General features: G+C 41.6%; 2 long non-coding RNA genes and 1 pseudogene across 2 annotated transcripts; 2 read left to right on the top strand and 1 right to left on the bottom strand.

Annotated features, from left to right (window-relative positions):
• The first annotated feature begins 1,224 nt into the window (after positions 1-1,224).
• On the top strand, positions 1,225-16,589 carry LOC147571517 (uncharacterized). Its single transcript, XR_015247321.1, has 3 exons — positions 1,225-1,415; positions 15,669-15,776; positions 16,509-16,589. It is a non-coding gene; the product is annotated as an uncharacterized LOC147571517 (long non-coding RNA).
• Positions 2,362-2,937, bottom strand: LOC147571518 (large ribosomal subunit protein eL20 pseudogene; annotated as a pseudogene).
• Positions 16,590-16,605: 16 nt separating the features above from the next.
• Positions 16,606-19,009, top strand: LOC147571519 (uncharacterized). Its single transcript, XR_015247322.1, has 3 exons — positions 16,606-16,622; positions 17,680-17,811; positions 18,869-19,009. It is a non-coding gene; the product is annotated as an uncharacterized LOC147571519 (long non-coding RNA).
• The last annotated feature ends 232 nt before the right edge of the window (positions 19,010-19,241 follow it).

Genomic DNA, 19,241 nt, shown 5'->3' on the forward strand with positions numbered 1-19,241 from the left:
AATGGTAGATAATAACTGACAAGTTTTTCAGTTTTGCAGGTAAATTCTAAGTTTGAAATATGAGTTATTCCTATTGATAGTGAAAGAAGCAAGCAGAACTCTTAATCACCCATGGTAGATGTGGGGTCAGAATGGTATGTAGATCTAAGGGAAATGAGTTAGAAGTAAGAAGTCTCAAAAACTAGCCAAAAAATATCCTTAGGAGTTTGGATCGCACCTTCATTTAATTATCTCCAGTTCCCAGGAGAAACTAGAGACAATTGGTCCACCTTTGAGAGCTTATTAAAAACTAATTCAGATGAGTTAAATGAGTCAGTTATAATATTGCCTGAAGATTCCCGAAGAAAAATAAAATTTAAAAAAATGTTGATTTTTCCTATCTTTTAGTTGTAAACACCACTCAAAATCACCTAATCTTTGTAAAAATTCTACATATCACAATAAGAAAAAACAAGTATTTTGTTTGTTTGTTTGTTTGTTTGTTTGTTTGTTTTCCTGGTATATCTTATGTAAGTATTTTTTATGGCATTTCTTTGTCATCTTATGTTAGTGGTTCTGATTATTGTCTTCATGTCTATGATCAGCAGCAGGAAAAAGTCAAACCTTAGAATAAGGTCTTCCCAAATGTAGAGTTAAGATGTTAAGAATTAACACACATGTATTTTCTCAAGGAGATAATCAGGTAACTTCTCTTTGGAAATATGATTTAATGTTTCACGATATAGACAGAGAGTACAATCTTATTTGTAGCAAGTAATCTGTGAGTATATTTTATTTTCTGTCCTACTAAATTACCTCTAACAGCCAGACGTTCTGGAAGAACAATTAGGTCTAATGAGTGATTCTTCAAAATTTCACCAAGAGAGAACACTGAATTTCTTTTCAGGGCTAAATAAAGCTTCAGTGTAACCAAGTATTTCCTAGGGTCACGAGATTTATGCAGTTACTTTTTAAATTAAGAATCTTATACCTAGAGGGGCACCTGGGTGGCTCAGTTGGTTAAGCATTGGACTTCAGCTCAGGTCATGATCTCGCGGTCAATGAGTTCAAGCCCCGTGTAGGGCTGTGTGCTGACAGCTCAGCGCTCGGAGCCTACTTTGGATTCTGTGTCTCCCCCTGTTTGCGCTGTCTCTCTCTCTCTCTCTCTCTCTCTCTCTCTCTCTCTCTCTCTCAAAAATAACTAAACATCAAAAAAATTTTTAGAAAAGATCTCATACGTAAAGAAGCACAAGAATTATATACCATTCCTTTAACAATGTAGCTTCTTATATCTTTTGAATCTGTTTTAAATTCCATCAGTAGTAACCACCAATTGTTCAGCTCTTTTCCAGAAACTGTAGTAGATGTGTGAGGCTTTTTCTACATACGTGGCTTCTCTGGGCATAAACAAGTCTATTTGACATCTTCTTCAGAAGGTAATGTCTATCTGTAGCATATGAGCATTCTGTAAAAATAAATCTCACTGCAGTTTAATGAAATTGTTATACAATAATGTAAGTTTTCTGAACTATAATATGAAACATTAAAGGGGTTTTCTTTTTCTTCTTTCTTTTTATAGGGTACTAGAAATCTTATTTGGCCTGAGAAAATAGGACAACTAATATTTAGTAATCTTTTTAAAGTTAATCTCCTGTTAACATGTAACACCTTTCCTGGCCACTAGGGTCTTGGACTCTTCTCTAGTTACTTCCCTCCATAACACTGCCCAACTTCAAGGACAAATTTCTAGATCATTGTCTGCATCTCACTATCTTTTATAATTGTTTGGTTTCCAAAATCTGAAAACACTTTATCTGAAACCCTCTGCCTTTCCAACCTTCAAATTCCTTCAGTGGCACTGCTACTGAGCGTAGCTGCCATCCCCCACCCCACCCCACCCTTACATCTCCACCTGTCTTCTCCATTCCCTATCTCCAGTGACCTAGAAATTGAGCTGCTTTAATGGGTCATTCTGTAGCAGGCTTTGTTTTCCTGTTTATGTGGCCTGGACACAGTCATCGCTCATTTCAATTGTGCTCGCTTAAGACTTTTTATTCGTTTGTTCCTCTTCACCTTTCACCACAGAAAACTTGCCATTGATAACAGGGATTGGTCCAAGAATTTTATGTGTCTCCTTGTCATCTCAGATGCTTAGGACTTGTACAGAAACATGACATAGCTATACTGATCAGATCCTTTAGGGTTATGAGTGTAGAATCTTCTGCCTTAACTGCATTCTCTCTCTCTCTCTCTCTCTCTCTCTCTCTCTGTTTTGTTTTGTTTAGGTTTTTTTGTTTGTTTGTTTGTTTGTTTGGCTTTTTGGGTTTTTGGTTTTCCCAAGGCATTTATTTGGGCAGACCTAGGGACAGGGAAGCTCTGTATCTAAAAGAAGATCTTGGGCCTCTTCATGGTAAAACATGGCTTCTATTGGCCATGCAAGACCTGGTGGGTCAGTGGGAACTTGATCATAGAGTCATGGAGTTGGTTGGCTGCTGGTAGGCACTTGCTGGCTGCAGTCTCCTCCACCTTTATAATCTGGATCGAGTGGGCCCAGGTGCAATGCCAGGTGTCCATGTCTCAGTAGCACTGGGTAACAGCACCTGCAGTGGTCAGGTCCAGTACTCTTGGTACATATTGTGAGTGCCACTGGGGAGTCATGGCACAGACAGGTGCCAAAGTTCTTGACCCACATGGGGTATTTCTGAAACACCTGTCCATAGTAGACAATTTCCCTTGAAGATATATTCATCTTCTTCAGCTGAGAGACAAAGTACCAGAAGTGGAACTTGTTGACAGCATGATTATGTACAAAGATGTGCACGTGATAGAGGCGCAGAGTATGGCATTTGGGGTAGGCAGGCAGTGCTCTATCACCTTGTACTCTCCCAGTGTGCCTGAGGCCTTTGGGGCGCACTTTCCACTCTCACTGTGGCCGACAAAAGGAAGTGTTGGCTGCATACTTATTAATGTCTGATACCTTTTTCTTTCCTGTTGGCTCCAGGTCCCTTTTTTGTTGTGGCTGCCCCAGTGTTACCAAGCTACTATCCTTTAACTTCAACAGATGTCTTGGATTATTTCCTCAGTGAGAAAACAAGTCAACAGTCATGAAATTTCTTTGCTGCCCCTCTTTACCCTCTATCACAGATTCTTCATATTCAGTGATACTAGGATTTATCTCACTTTCTCCTCCAATTTCAGAGAATGAAATACCTTTTCCTTCTTAGGGTTAGTTTTCCAACGATTTTCTTGCTATCTCTCCTTTCTGTGTACTTTAAGAACTTACTTCATCAGATTTCCCCTCTCTTTCTTGGATCTGCAAACACCTCTTTCCCACAGAGCCTTTCTTAAAGCAAACTAACTGTTTACTTCTCCCCATCATACGTAATTTCTCCTGCAACCCTACATTTTCCTCAAGTTAAATTCCCATCTCTGTCTTATTCACATTCATACTTTAAAAATGATTGATTTCCCCATCTCCTGCTCATCAATTTGCCCAGTGTGATCTGTCTTCTATTTTATCCATTTTTCTCAAATACTCTTTGGAGTATTGACTATTGTACTCTCTATTTGATCAATTAAGTTTTTGTTTTTTGTCTCACTTCATCATAGTCACAAAGTGACATTGTTGGATCTTCGTGTTTTGTCCGAGATAATTTATATTCAACAAGAGGACATTATACCCTTAACTGTGGGTGCCAGGCCAGCTCTAACAACCCCCAGGCCTTGCTGTTAGACTCAGCCCATTTGTGGCTATTAAGGGGCTGATATTCTCCTTCTCAACAACGATGATGGTGATGTCAATAATAAATGATAAATGCATTTGGTGCTTATGTTCATCCTGTTTTAAATTATTAATATATATTAAATCCTTCAGTCCTCTCAATACTACTGGATAGGTACTATGATTTTCTCTGTTTTGAAGATGAGAAAATTAAGACCCCAGAAGGGGAAATAACTTGATCGCAACAAAGCTGGTAATATTTAGAGCAGATAGGTCAGCTACTTCGTACACACCATTGCATAGCTTCCCAGTTGTATTTGTTTCAGGGCTTGGCCTCTTATTTTGCATTAGCTTTCCTTGTGATTGATTCTCACTGGCACAACTCATCGTGTTTTATCTTCCATTCATGCTGAATCTTTCTTGCCTCCTGCCTCAAGACATCTCTGTTGCCACTGACACCCACTTGGTATCTCTAGATGAGCAATGTAGGAAAGGCAGAAGAGTTCAAAGTTTTTAGAGCAAATTTTTAACTAATGTTGTTGAGAGGTGGTGAATATTCTCCCTTTTGTCTTATCCATGGGCTATCCTGAAATGCAACAGTTAGGATGGTCTCTTAGAAGACATTCCAGCAATCAAACCATCAAGTGTGCTTGACTTAAAATTGAATGTTTGCTCTCCGTATATCTATGTCTCACTCAAATTTCTCCTCACTTCTGCTTCCCTGGAATTGTATTCCCTAAGAAACTGGCAGTATATAAACTTTTATGCCAGGTTTCACTTTTTGGAGAACCCAAGCAATCTAAATCCAAACTGTGAAAACTCCACCTAGATGGTCTACAGTCTCTCTTTCCTTATCCAGTAGAGCATAGAGGTTGACAACACTGGCTTCAGAAGACAAATATCAATTGGAGTTTGGATGTTGCCACAAATAAGCAATGGGACCTTGAGTGATGTATTTAATCTCTTTCCCTTTCTTAAAAATTAGAGATAACTACTTATTTTAAATAGCTCTACCTCCCTAACAAGGGTTATGACACATTTAATAGTTTGCTGTGACTAACATACTCTTTGACATGTAACATGTAAGTATTATTTTTATTATCATTAATATCTTTCAAAACTGTCTTTCACCTTTGTCTTGATATATATTCATGTTAACACCATCTAACCTACCACCCAAACAAAACAAATTGTAAGGAAAGCATTGACTCTTCCATCCGCGTCTTCCATCTGTTTCAACCTCACAAACTTTCATCATATAATTGCTTCATAAATTAACATTTGTTTTACCTCTCAAAAACCCTCTCACATCCATTCTATATTAACCTTGCTATCTTCATTTTGACAGGCATTTCCAGAATCTCACCAAAATTTGCAATAATAGTGTACTATGTTAAATGATTTTCCTTGCCTACTCTCCTTAATGCATCACATTTATTCCTTTACTTTCCTTAGTCTTTTAAAACACAGCCTTGGGGCGCCTGGGTGGCGCAGTCGGTTAAGCGTCCGACTTCAGCCAGGTCACGATCTCGCGGTCCGTGAGTTCGAGCCCCGCGTCGGGCTCTGGGCTGATGGCTCGGAGCCTGGAGCCTGTTTCCGATTCTGTGTCTCCCTCTCTCTCTGCCCCTCCCCTGTTCATGCTCTGTCTCTCTCTGTCCCAAAAATGAATAAACGTTGAAAAAAAAAAAAACAACAAAAAAAAAAACACAGCCCAATTTCATCACTAATAATACTGCATTGTAATTGGTTACTTATTTCTCTGTGGCTCTCAAGGGTTTATCAACCTTGGTACTATTGACATTTGGGGATATATAAGTATTCATCACTGGGGGTGTTGTTCTTTGTATTGTAGGCTGTTTCACAGTATCTCTGGTCTCTATCCACTAGATGACAGTAGTGCCCCCTCCCCAGTTATGACAAAAAAAAAAAAAAAAAAATGTCTCCAGACTTTGTCATATGTCCCCTGAGGAGAAAACCATCCTGGTTTCGACCACTGCTGTAGAAAGTGAGTCATTTACAGACAGGGGTTATATTTTATTGACATAAGTCCCTAACACCAAGCACCAAGTTGGAAAAATGATAAATGTTTAATAAATATTTTATTAAATGAATGAACCAGTTCTCTCTTTCAAGTATTTTTCTTCTTCTTTTTTAAATCTCAGGGACCACCTTTTATCTGTGCTTCTGTAGCTTTTAGCATTTTTCTGTACATATGTCTGTTTCCCCAATTACATTGTATGATTTTCTTACATCCTTAACCCCCACAGAATGAATGGAATATAGTGGGTTCTCAATAAATACATATTCAATTATATTTAGTTAGTAAATTAATATCTATATTCTGTGGATATGTTCATACCACATGATTCTCTCATTGAAGGTCTTATATGATAATAATTGTATGTTCTCACATCATGCACTTTCCCTTTGTGACACTTATACCAGCTATAATTAACTGATCATGTATTTAATTGCTTAGTATCTATCTCTGTAGGGTATTTGAGACAGAAATTGTGGTTACCTCATTTTTCCCCTCTCCTCTGGCTAACCCAGAACTTTATTCACAGTACATACTCAGGAAATTATAAGTCTTTGTCAAATGAATGAAGGAAATAAATTAATGCTTCTGCTAGATGACATGGACAATATGTACTTGGAGAATTTGATGCAATAGATGTATCATGGTTTATGGATGTATGTGATGAAGCATCTTTGAACCTATATTAGGAAGCTTTAAAAAGTGTCATCTTTGTCAAATTAGTGAAAAAGTAATTTGCCCCTCTAAATCACTTCACAAAAGGGAGAACTTGACGCTGTCATAAGTCAATACAGATGTTTGATATCCCAGACTTGTAATCTCCTCTTGCTCAGCATGTTCATTTTTTTCTGGTCCTAATGAGTAGCTCATGGACCTTAATTGACATATTGACCTTGAAAACTCTAGACAATGATCTCTTGTGCCAGCTTCATTATCTGTGGCTTTATTAGCCAAGGAAATTTGACAATAAAACATGAAACAATCACAATCTACACAAAGACACTATAAATCATACTTTTATCAAGTAAAAATAACCAATCTAGTCCCTAACATTTTATCACACAAATACAATTTTGTCTTATATTCCAAATATAAAATAAGTAGTTTTGTTCTGCTATTGTCTGAAACTACTTATTAACCCATATTTAAAAAATCTCAACAATGAATGTTTGATAAGAATTTCATAGAGCAGAATATTGTTTAAAGACTCGAAATTTAGTGTCTTTTGAGGAATCTTCTTGCATCAGAGGAAACCAGCATGCTATCTTAAAGAACATTAAAACCAAGAGACAAAAAAACCTCTTTTCATACATATTGCTGTGTGTTTTCTCTCCTCACCATGGTCTCCTGTTGTTCCCAGTAGGGATACCAATTTTAGGATATGCAGTAGACAGCTGTACTATAGAAGCTAAAGCTTGAAATTGTTCAGGAAAAGCTAGGTTAGGGCTTTTCATTTGACAAGAAATTGTAAGCAAAAATTCATAGTAAACAGCCTGCAATAAATGGCCTGTAATAGAAGTACAAATTTTTTTAAAAAAATTATTGACTTAGAATTTTCTGATGGAAATACTATGCCAAAATAAATTTGAAAGTGATCCTAACCGCAAGCAGTCATGTTAGGCACCTGCTGACTCTTCTCTATCATGCATAGCTTAATGAAAAGGACCATCGTTTCTCACAAAAGTGTGTAACTGTGTTCCCGATGGGGAGTAAAAATTACAAAAGTATGAAATTGTCATTTCAACTTAAAAACTACTGATATTTAGGTGATGTTTTATTTTAGCTGAGCGCATCTCTATTATACATGTTTTCATTCCTTTTTAATGTCTGGAAAATACACAGGTCTTTCTCCAGGACATAAAATGAGTTATTATGTTGTTATATTAATTGCCTGTACAATCATATCCAAATTCCCAAGATAATAATGGTCAGTCCTCTATCTCCCTGTCAAACCTCACTCCCATTTGCCCCTTTGTTCCTGTTCTTGTGACTGTACACAATGTGGAAAGCATCCATAGTGTCTAAACAGGTAGTATTACTCCCTGTGCTTGGAATGAAGACCCCACTATTTATCCCCGGAATACTCAACCTTGCTTTTCAAATCTCAGTTCAAGCCAACACTGCCTGCTCTCTGAAGCCATCATTGAGTCTTCCAGGCAGGCTTTGCTGTTTCTTTCTCCATATACCCAACTGCTTCTATCAACTCTATTTTTCCTTCCACTCTCTTCACTCTGGAACAAATTATCAGAGATATTAGTGCTAAAATCAGTGGACTCAGTAGTGTCACTTGCCTGTGCACTGATCAGACCATATTTAGAAAGTATATTTAATTCTTGGCTATTGTAGAGCAATATTGATGAATCAGAACATGGTCAGAGAAGAAAAGATCTTAAAGCCATTATATCGTGAGCTGCTACTGATGGAGTTATAAATTGGGAATAATAATATCTGGTACTGTTGTAAAATTGAACTAAAATAACACATCAAAATTCTGTTAACTTGAAAAGTAAATTTTGAGAAACACGTTCCATGCCCATTTGCCAATTTTACACTCCCTGTATTGGTTGCTCACCATCTTGAGAGAATAGACTCCCCTGTGGGCATTTGTTTCCTCTGTTTACAAATGAACTTGCAATGAAATTACTACTTTTTATTTTTTATTTATGTTTTTATTTCTATCTCCTTGATCGAATGTAAGCTTCTTCATGGCACAAATTGGTGAAATTATTTTCATATCCTTTAATACCAGCACATTAATACTAAACACACAGTACAGTCTTCAAAAGGATATGAAGAAAATCTGAAATGAGTTTCCACCAAAGGAAAACATTGTTGTTTTCTTTAAAATAGCTAATGGGCCATCATGTAGAAGACTGGTAACTTCATCACCTCCAAACGGTAGCACAAGGAAGAGTGTGGGTAGCTAATTGCACATCAGTATTGGGAGAATACTGAAAACTTCCAAAAAAGAAACAAATGATTTGTTATCCCATTATCCAAATAGTCTCTCCTAGTTGAAATATATGAAACCAGTTCATACAAATGATTAGAATATAGAAAGAATTAAAAAGGTATATACTAGAAATAAAAGCCTAACCTTATATTTCTAGAAACCACCCTTTACAGTGTTCTTCAAAAAGGTATTATGCATGTACATATATGCCTATAAGTCCATCCGTAAAGTATTTTACACTGAAGGCATTCTCCCTATTCCCATTTATGTGAGCTAGTTGGTGTCTTCCTTTCTCCTTCTCTCTCCTCCCTCTCTTTCTCTTTCTCGGTGTTTGTGTGTGTAACTCCACTTCTTTATTGTCGGTATTATTGAACTTATCAAGAAAAACAGTGTTGTCATGAGCAGTCGTGTACATGGATACTTTGAAATATATCGGGAACTTTCTCTAAAGATTTAATGTTAAAAAGGAAACCAAAGAAATAGACTTTCCTGTGAGGTAACGATGTCTTCATGAGTGTAAACTTTTAGAGGCTTTCCTTTTTTAAAATTGTTTAATGTTTATTTATTTTTGAGAGAGAGAGATTGACAGAGTGTCAGCAGGGGAGGGGCAGAGAGAGAGACACACACAGAATATGAAGCAGACTCTAGGTTCTGAGCTCTCAACAAAGAGCCCAACCTGGGGCTCAAATTCATGAACCAGGAGGACAGGACTTGAGAGGAATTCGGATGCTCAACCAATGGGCCACCCAGGTGCCCCCAGAGGCTTTTCTCTAAAATATTACTGCTTTGGAAATGAAGCTAAACTAAAATGGTTCCTAACAGCTGTTCATAATTCTAATATAATAACGAAATTTTGGTTGCTATTCACATCAAATAATGCTTCTCAACATTAGCTGTAAATTATAATCATCTGGAGAAATTTAAAAACAGTAACAATGCGCAGGTTCCAGTCCTGATGAATTAAATCAAAATCTGTAGGGATGGGACTCAGGCTGTAGGTTCCTAGGTTCTTCTAATGTGCATTTACTATTGAGAATTTGTGATGTAAAAGTCAAGTCATTAACATCGTTTATCAGTACGTTTGAAAACAAGAATGGCAGCAATAAAGGTACAAGAACTTTACGGAATTTATTTTCTTCTCTACTAGCAAAATGGGGGGAGCATGATAGTAATGTAAAGAACAGAAACACACTGGAGAGAACCTCAGACACTGCCAGTACAGGACTTTGGTAAATGTTAGTCATTTTCTCTGAGCAGATACTCCTTTTTTTCAACTCTTTGAATGCTGGTTCCTTATACAGAGGAGGAAAGGGTCCATATCTGTCTGCACTCTTTCCCATTGTTATTCATGGGTCCAAGGAAGCTGAGATGGGCATCTGAGCTTCTTTAATCAGTGGTTCTCTACAAGAAGGTTAGGAATCATCTCTCTGTAGCAGAACTGATATGTAGCAACGTCCATCAGAAGAGATGAGTAGGCTTCTGTCAAGGTAGATGCGGCAGGGTAGATAGAATGAAACCTGAAGCTAGGTTAAGTAATTGGGTTCTTGTTCAATAAATTGCCTGTTTGTGCTGTGTAATGAAAGATCTTTGGTGCAGTGGATGTCTGAATCCAAATACTCTTCGGATTTTCTGATGGAAAAAGAGATAAGGGTGAAAGGGATTTAATTTAGAACTATTGAAAACCTTTAAAGAGATTAGAAAAAATTGGCAAATGCACTTTCTTTTTTAAAATCAGGATTCTTTGTTACTTGTCAGCGCTGGTTATTTACTTTTTCAATTGACAATAAAACTTATTTGTTGGTTTTGTTTTTGTTGCTTTTAGTTTTTCTCCCATCAATTTGCCATCATTAAGGGACCTTTAAGATTCAGATTATGAAGAAGATAATGGAGAAATTGTTTTCTCCCAGCCCATGTACCCTAAACCTGAATTTAGGAAGTATTAACTTTCAGGATTTCATTGGAATGTCACATCAGAATTGTAGGCACTGCATCGGTGCATAGACTAGCCCTCATGTCTTGATTCAAGTGATATTTTTTCCCCCATAAAGTCAGACCTCACTCACGTGCCTAAGCTTCTATTTAAAAAAAAAAAAAAATTCTTCAAAGAATACACTTTAAAAATATACCTCATTAAAAAATTCATGTGAACAATCAGAGCAGTGTGGATATGTAATAGTGGGTAGAATTTGGTGAAATATATTAATCTCAACAATAAAACCATTCATGCTTTGGGCTTTTTAAAGCATTGTCCCAGATAATTTTAATAAGCAATTATTTGAATGGATTTACTTTCTAAGGGATAAAAAAAAAAATGTGTCCGAGAAATGAGAAATAAAATGGTCTCTTTCTTTTCATTCCACTCGTTTAACACTTGAAAAAATAAAAGGCTTTATTGGAGGAAAAATTTAGGGATACACAACTAGAAGAGGAAAGGGATTCACAACTCAGAAGGAAAAAAAATGTTGACTGGATAAGATCTGTATTGAAATTCCCTTCAATATATGGTACATTCATAGTGTTTTGATACCTGGGACAAATCCCAGGCGTCGCATCCCCTCAGACGCTTTGTTTCACATCTCTGTGTCATACTCTCTAACCCTGCCTTCACTAGGTGATCTACGTATCCATACTTCATCTATTCTTGTTCTTTCCTCAGTTTTCCCTCTCCTTCTTTCTCTTCTCTGGAGGAACATGTATCCAATCTCCAGGATCATATTGGGAGTCAGAATTCTAACAAATAAGCGCTTATTGAAAGTAACTTCTCTTTAGGGTTGCCTAGCATGCCACATGAAACAGCAGAACTAGGAAGTAAGAACACTGAGTTGAAGCAAAAGTTCAGCTGAAAAATTTGTTAAGTCTTGGCAGCTTCTAAGCCCTGTAGAGATCCATTTTCTTTTAGCAGAGGGTCAAAGGCAGAACAGGTGATCCAGAGCTGCACTGAAGATGGGAGTGTCTCCTGATGAAACATATCACTCTCAGACTCTGGGAGGCTGTCATGTGAGAGGCTGAATTAGAAATACTTTCAAAGAGACGACTGTCTTCTAGAGAGTAACCCTCCTTTTAAAAAAATTCAGGAGTTGGACTTCCCATTTATCTTTAAATGAGGAAGGAGACCTTCTCCATTTTCCCTAACTCTTGACTTCATTTTAGAACTGACAAGTTTAAACAAGATGAGAATCAGATTGCTTCTGCTTATCTCATGCTTTCAGCTCTAGCCGACAATGTAATTAATGTTGCTGTAGGAAAAACAAAAAGCGTTCTTGAGGAGAACTTTTTCCTCTCTGCTTTTTGCAGGCATCATTCTTGAGAGAGTAGGTTGTCTTTTTGACATACTACTGAGGGAGGTATAACACGCAGATGTCCTTGATGATTTTTTTGCATGTCTGTTGATTTGTAAGTTAAGCCCAGACTACTTTTGTCTTCTTATCTTTTTATGGTGCACAGAAGTTATTAATTACCATACTGTTAAAAAAAGTAGCATCCAAAACAAAAAATTATCCATACATATGCACACAGTTTCTTTTGCTGGCCTTCCCTACAACATATGATTTTCCTTAGCATGTTGGTGTTTTAATCCGTTTCTGGGGAAATTTGCTATAGAAAAGTACTAGAGTTATACTGATAGCTATCGGGTGTCTTTTATAACTAGTTCCCTCAGTTCAAGGTTACATTTTCTTACCTACACTGTCAACATTGTTTTTCAACATCATTCCTACAAATTCCAGTAGACTTCCCATCTTCTCTTGCAAGTCAGGTTGTCTCCTCAGAATCCTTCAATTTCTCTCTCTTAGTTACCAAATCAATTGTGAACGCTTTATTCTGGCACTCAGTTGTCTATAGCTAGACCCATATTTGAGTACCTATCCTGACAGTTTTATGTGCTTCAATTTCTGGTCTCTAATTAAATTATATACATGAGAATACTCAGAACTCGCCCATAATATTTAGTCCGCATGGACTGCTTTTATAATCCATCTTTCTACTGTGATTCTACTCACTTATCAAGACCAAATTTAAATGCCATTTCATCCATAACTTTTTTCTCTTCATTTATACTTTTTTCTCAGCACCCTTGCCCACCATCTGCTACCACCATGGGGACATACCATAATTAATGGCTATTTTTTTTTATGTTTGTTCCTATGCTATTGTGAATGCACAATACCTTGTGATATATGTATTCATATGTGTATCTGTCTGCCTTATAAGAACCTCAGTATAGGAATATACCTATATCTATACAGTAGCGTATAGAAATATACACCACTTAACTCTTTGTTGGTATGTGAAATGGTTTACCTACTTGTTATAGAGAATATATACAGTTTTTTCTTACATTTATTTTTTAAAGGACAGACTATATTATTATGAAAAAAATGTGTTAAGAATTCGTGGATCTTTTCTGTAGATAAACTTACATTCTGTCAAGAGAAGTCAACGCCTATTTTCAAAGGCAGAAAATTTTCTTTTTTTCTTGGTAGCAATAATGGGAAACACTTTAACCTCCTGTTTTTTAGTCCAAAGTGGAATGGTGTTATTTATCATGCATTGATTTGTTGTCTCTGAACTGACAAAGTAGGTGGTTTGGCTATTTACAGTCAGTGTAAGATGGTATATATGTTCAAGGATGCAGGTGAGTACCATTAGAATAAGTCCTTTGGGACGGCTAGTTATGTAGCAAAAGGAATATATCATACAAGTAATTAAGGATGCAAAAGAAGAATAGCATAGAAAGATATGATGGCTTTGGGGCGCCTGGGTGGAGCAGTCGGTTAAGCGTCCGACTTCAGCCAGGTCACGATCTCGCGGTCCGTGAGTTTGAGCCCCGCGTCAGGCTCTGGGCTGATGGCTCGGAGCCTGGAGCCTGTTTCCGATTCTGTGTCTCCCTCTCTCTCTGCCCCTCCCCCGTTCATGCTCTGTCTCTCTCTGTCCCAAAAATAATAAACGTTAAAAAAAAAAAAATTGTATAAAAAAATAAAAATAAAAAAAAAAAAAAAAAAAAAAAAAAAAAGAAAGATATGATGGCTTTAAACATAAGTTGTCTTCTAATGAAGCTGATGTCAATCCAACCATTCTTTAGAGAAATCTATGTAGGATAAAGTTCTAAAACTTTCATTTTGTGATCATAATTGTATTTTGAAATGATTTCTATTTATAATGGGAATCAATATTTGATCTAGTGGATCCTCAGTATCGTCCTCAGTATGATAGGATTGTTTAGGCATTTGTAAATTGGGAAAACTGAGGAATATAACGGACATGAATCCCTCACTTTCATTTTCAGTTTTTATGAAATAAAACATACATTTATGCATTATATTTATACTTAATATTATATTCAATGTTTACTGTAAAGTTATTGTAAGTAAATTTTTTTCCTGTTATAATTAAGGGGATATGTAGTTGATAACTTATGTAGAGTATTCAGTGAAAATACTTAACAAAATGGTCTTAGTGCATATATTCTGCATACAATTAAAAACTTCTGTTTGTGTGAAATGAGAATATCCCAGGATTCATATCGGATGGCTGTAAACTACCTACTTAATGTTATGTGATTTTTCCATAAGAAGCTTATTTGGTGTTTCTTTCCTTACAGAAATATCTTTATTTTAATATATTTTATTATAATAAAATTTATATGCTAACACTTAATAATAATATTCCTAATAAATTACTCACGCCGCCAATGCCACCTCGCCACCACCGCCGCTATGACTCTCTAGCGTGTAGTTCTGAACTCTGTTTCTTGGTAAAACTGCGAGGTAGGAATTGTTTGTTGGCTTTGAAACCAGGGGCGGATCAAGATGAGTGCTTGACACTTTGGTAATGATGTCATTTAGGAAAAGGCATCGGGTTTCTTTCTTAGTTTCTATTCAATTTGGAAGGCTTAGCTCTATCACTGTCATTTTCTGGTGACATGACTGAGTGTGTTTGCTGAGCCTCAGAGGCTGTGCCACATGAAAGGGTACTGGGGCGGGCGGCCCTCAATCCTCCACCTTCCTTGTCGGGCGCCGGTTTGCTCTGCTGTCCAGTGACAGTCCTGGATGTGAGCAGTGTCCCCCCTCTGCCTTGTCCTCAAGACTGCTACATCAAGGCCTGCAGAGGGTGGGGACTTGAGGGCCACAGGCCCAGCCCTGGGGACCTTGGCCGTGGGGCCAGTGCTGGGGTTCAGTCAGGGTCTGGCTGGCTTCAGCTGTCCTTATGCGTCCTCATGGCCAGCGCACCTGTGACAGGTGTGTGCTGTCTGTAATTTGGTTGGGGTGATGATATATGGAAATGTCCAATAGCTTGCTTTTAATGTAAGCTGTTCAGCAAGATTTTCCTATCTTACGGAAAGCCTTTTTGCTGATGCTATTAGAGTAATCGCCGATAGACCAAGTTTTGAATTCTGTGGCAAAATCCCAGAGAGAGGACGTGAACGTGCTCAGGTCTCTGCTCATCCCTCAGCTTTTACTTAAAAGGACCTGGCTGTCACTTCTTGTTCCTATTTACATCTGATTTCTCCCAAAGCGGGGGAGTTGGAGATGGAGAGAGGGAGCTGCGGTGTTCTTAGAACGCGCACCTGTTGGGGCAGGTGGGAGGCTCCGTCGGTTAAGCGTCCAATTCTTGGTTTCGGCTTAGGTCGTGATCTCATGGTTCGCGAGTTCAGGCCCCACGTCAGGCTCTGTGATGACAGCGTGGAACCTGCTTGGGATTCTGTCTCTCTCCTGCTCACACACACATTCTCTTTCTCAGAATAAAACAACAGAAACAGAAAGCAAGCATGTGTCGTGCTCAAGAGGAAGCTCTAGGTTTGGCAGGCTTCTCACTGTAAGGTCTGACACTTTCCTCAAAGAGTCGTTAAAAACCATTTGTGAAGCTGAAGAGCCTGGTTTAGTTGCTTGCCACTCAGTTTTAGCCTCTTGACAGGAATCCGGTTTTCGCTGGCATCTTAGTGGTTCAAATTCGACAGATTCTATTTTTTTCCCTTTCAGGCAGATTTCAAACTGATGTGTGATAACGCGATGACCTACAACAGACCAGACACCGTGTACTACAAGTAGACCAAGGAGATCCTTCACGCAGGCTTTAAGATGAGCAAAGTAAGAAACCCACGGCAGCAGGGAGCCACAGAGACGTGAGTTCCCCTCTGTCTCGATGCCTACACAGAGCCCCACCCCCACTGACTGACATGCTTCCACCAGACCATCACTGGCAGTGGCGCGGAGCTTCTGCTCTAGGGTACACATCCCAGGCCACCCTCCCCTCCAGGTGCTCTCTCTCTCTCTCTCTCTCTCTCTCTGCTCCTGCGCCAGCTGGAACGTCTCCTTTAGGGTTGGTGGAAAGTGCTGGATCTGTTGATCTAAGTGTGGGTGTCTGATGGATTGCAGCCAGCCTGTGATTTGTTTTACGTGGCTGCCTCACTGAGTCCGGACAGGACGTCTTGGCCATCCAGAGTGGCTTCCCAGATCTGTCCCACGAGCCAGGTTGCATGTGTCACGCATCTAGGACCAGTGCCTTGTACCTGATCGGCCTGTAGGTGAGGTGAGGGCCACTGTGCCCTCTGGCCCGTCCCCCTCTGCCAGCCCCGAGTGCTCCCAGCCAGTCGGCCGCGCCTGTGGTGCTGACTCCCACCTACACCTGCCGCGGTAGCGCCATGGGAGCCCGCTGTTAGGCCAGGCGAGGCTGTGGCTGTCCACATCCAACCCATCACCATGGCGCCTCAGCTGTGAGGCAGAGGTAAAGGCCTGCTGCTCTGTCCTTTTTGATTCTAGGAGCGGCTGTTAGCTCTGAAGCACAGCATGTCGTTTATGCAGGACATGGATTTTTCTCAGCAGGCAGATCTTCTGGGCAACGAAGACACAGCTTTTGAGGAGCTCGTTCCTGAAGCAGCACCTGTACAAGTTGAAACTGCCGAGGAATCCAAAAGGAAGTAGAGAAGTTATCAGGTATCGGGAAACGCACCTCAGGAATGTGAGTGAGGGTGAGCCTGTGCTGGTGCCCGTGTCTGTGGAGTAGCTCGTGGACCCCCCCCCACCCCACCTGCTGGAAGGAGCCTGGTCCCCAGAGGCTGCGTGTGAGCTCTGGTCTCAGGTGTTTCCAGGCAGCTGGCCGGCAACCTGGACCAGCCGGGCCTTGAAACGCTAACGGACCTGGGGGCACAAGGGCTGGACCGCCCCTGCCAGCCATACGCAGGCTCTGTTCCAGGTGTGACACTGCTGTTCCCATATGTGTGTTGCAGGGATTGTTGGCCCTTCACTATGAAGAAGTTCCCTCCTATGCAGGACACTTGTTGGTGGCCTGGCTTGGCTGTCCCTGAGCGGGGGACATAGCTGTGCTGTGTTAGGCAAGTGACACGCTTTGTGGGGGGGGCTTCATTCTCATCATACCCGACCCCCCAACTCCTGCAGCCATCCACCCTGGGCGGGGGGGGGGGGGGGGTTCTTGCAGGCTTGGGATCCGCAGGCAGAATTTGCTCCCACAGCTCCTTGGATGGAATCTGTCCATATGCTTCTGGAAACTTCCACAGGAGAGACCACATCCGTTGGGTGCTGCACCCAGCAACCCTTGGCTGTTCAAATAAAGCTCTTCTCTGTGTGGGGTCTGAGGCCACCTGCCGAAGCCTCGGGATGCCCCTTTTGCCTCATGACCTGTGCTCCCAGCTCACCCTTGTTTCTGGTGTCTCCACGCTCCATGGAGCTTTGCCTCTTTTTCCAACGGTGCCTCGAATGACATTGTGAGTAGTGAGGTTGCCGTCAGGTTGCTCTTAGATCGACTCAGGTGTGCAGCTGAGACACGAGACACCTCCAGCGGCCGTTTGGGTCTCCCTTGCTGTTCGTGGAGGCCTCGCGTATTGCTGCAGTTACAGCCATGAGGACAGGGTCAAGGAGTACTTCGTGCCCCTGCTCCCAGCCCATGGTGACCTTGGGGAGTGGTAGGGACTGACTGTGGTGAGGTGGGAGCAGCACGTGCCCCGGTGACGTGTGTGCTGTTCTTGCCTCGCAGCTGCACGTTTGAGCCGGAAGGAAATGCCTGCAGCCTGACTGACAGCACGGCAGAGGAGCACGTGCTGGCCTTGGTGGAGCACGCAGCTGACGAGGCTCGGGACAGGATCAGCCGGCTCTCACAGGGGGCAAGGTAGCGTCAGGGGTGTCTGGGCAGAGCTCGTGTCCCGCAGGCTCTCTTTGGGTCCTGTCTCCAGCTCCATCTCTGGGGTGCCTCGCGAGCAGGACCCTCCCAGAAGTGGTGTGTGTTACGGGGTCGCTGCAGGCAGGCTCGCCCCGTAGTGGGGATGTTGCCCACCGGCAGATGGACGTCAGGCCTGCCAGTCATCTGCGCTGCAGCCTCCCTCTTCTCCTGGTTGCTTGTGTCTCTGTACGCCTCTGCAGGACCTACACGAGGCACAGGCAGAGCGCAGGGGCTCCTGGCTGTCCTCCATCCTCAGCTGCCTGTCCAACACCTCCCCCTCCAGTAGGGACCAGCACCACCTGGGTAAGGTGGCCCCGGGACTTTGGGGGCTGCTCCCTCTGCAGGGCGCCCCTGCCCCTGGGGCGCTGAGACCGCCCTCTAGTCGGGCAGCTGCACGGGGCTGAAGCGTGTGAGTGGAAGTCACTTGGGGTTAGGAATCCTGGGGAGTGGCCGTGAGACATGGCCGGCCCTGCGTCATGAGGAGCCCCAGCTGGCTACACCCCAGGGACCTTGGAAGGGGCAGAACGAGCCTCAGACGCTGAGTTCAACTCGGGGAACGTTTGTTTCTTTCTGCCATTCCCGGTTTTAGTCCTAACACAGAGTGTCAACGAGTGTGTCGATCCTCCGAGGCCCTGAGGGGAGAGCAGGTGGCCTGGGGCCTTCTGTGTTTACTGAGACAGAGCGGGCAGGTGTGTGGGCCCCACCGGGATTTCAGTCCCACCAGGAAGGGAACCAAACGCTTCCTGGCTCCTTGAATTTACTCCCTTACTTCCCCATGCTCCTGTTGTAGTTCCCAGATAGAAGGTCGGGCTCGCGAAATACGTCTTGACGTTGTGGGCTCGGGGGTGCTCGTCCATGGTGGAGGTTTGGCTGAGTAACAAGCGGGCTGTATGGCTGAGTTGTGGTTTCACTAACCGCCGTCACTAGGACACGTTTTCGGCCCGGTGTGAACCGCGACGTGTGTGTGGATCCACTGTGTGAACACCTGTCTTTCCCACAATTGCAGGAAGTCCTTCTGGCCTCAGCATCGGGGAGCAGCCAGAGGTGACCCACGACCCATACGAATTTCTTCAGTTTCCAGAACCTGCAGCCTCTGCAAAGAGCTAGCCTTGTAGATAGACTTCCGTTAGTTTTTTATTTTTTTATTTGTGTGTACAGTTTTTGTCGTGAGACAGAGACTTTCGTTTTGTCTCCTCTGGCATGCGGGAAGCAGCCCCGGGGAGGTGGGGAAGTGTCTCTGGCATCATGTCAGCCACACGCGGATCCCGTGTTTCTGTGGGTAGCCCCATGAATCCTGGACAGTGGACAGCACACATCCAGGTGTGTGACTGGGTGGGGTTGAGCCGTTGTGCTTTGTCTCTTGAGCTTTGAGGGGTCTG

This window comes from Puma concolor, unplaced genomic scaffold (assembly GCF_028749965.1).
Source record: "Puma concolor isolate L17-30 unplaced genomic scaffold, mPumCon1.1.hap2 unalloc_scaffold_23, whole genome shotgun sequence".
NCBI classification, from domain to species: Eukaryota; Metazoa; Chordata; class Mammalia; order Carnivora; family Felidae; genus Puma; species Puma concolor.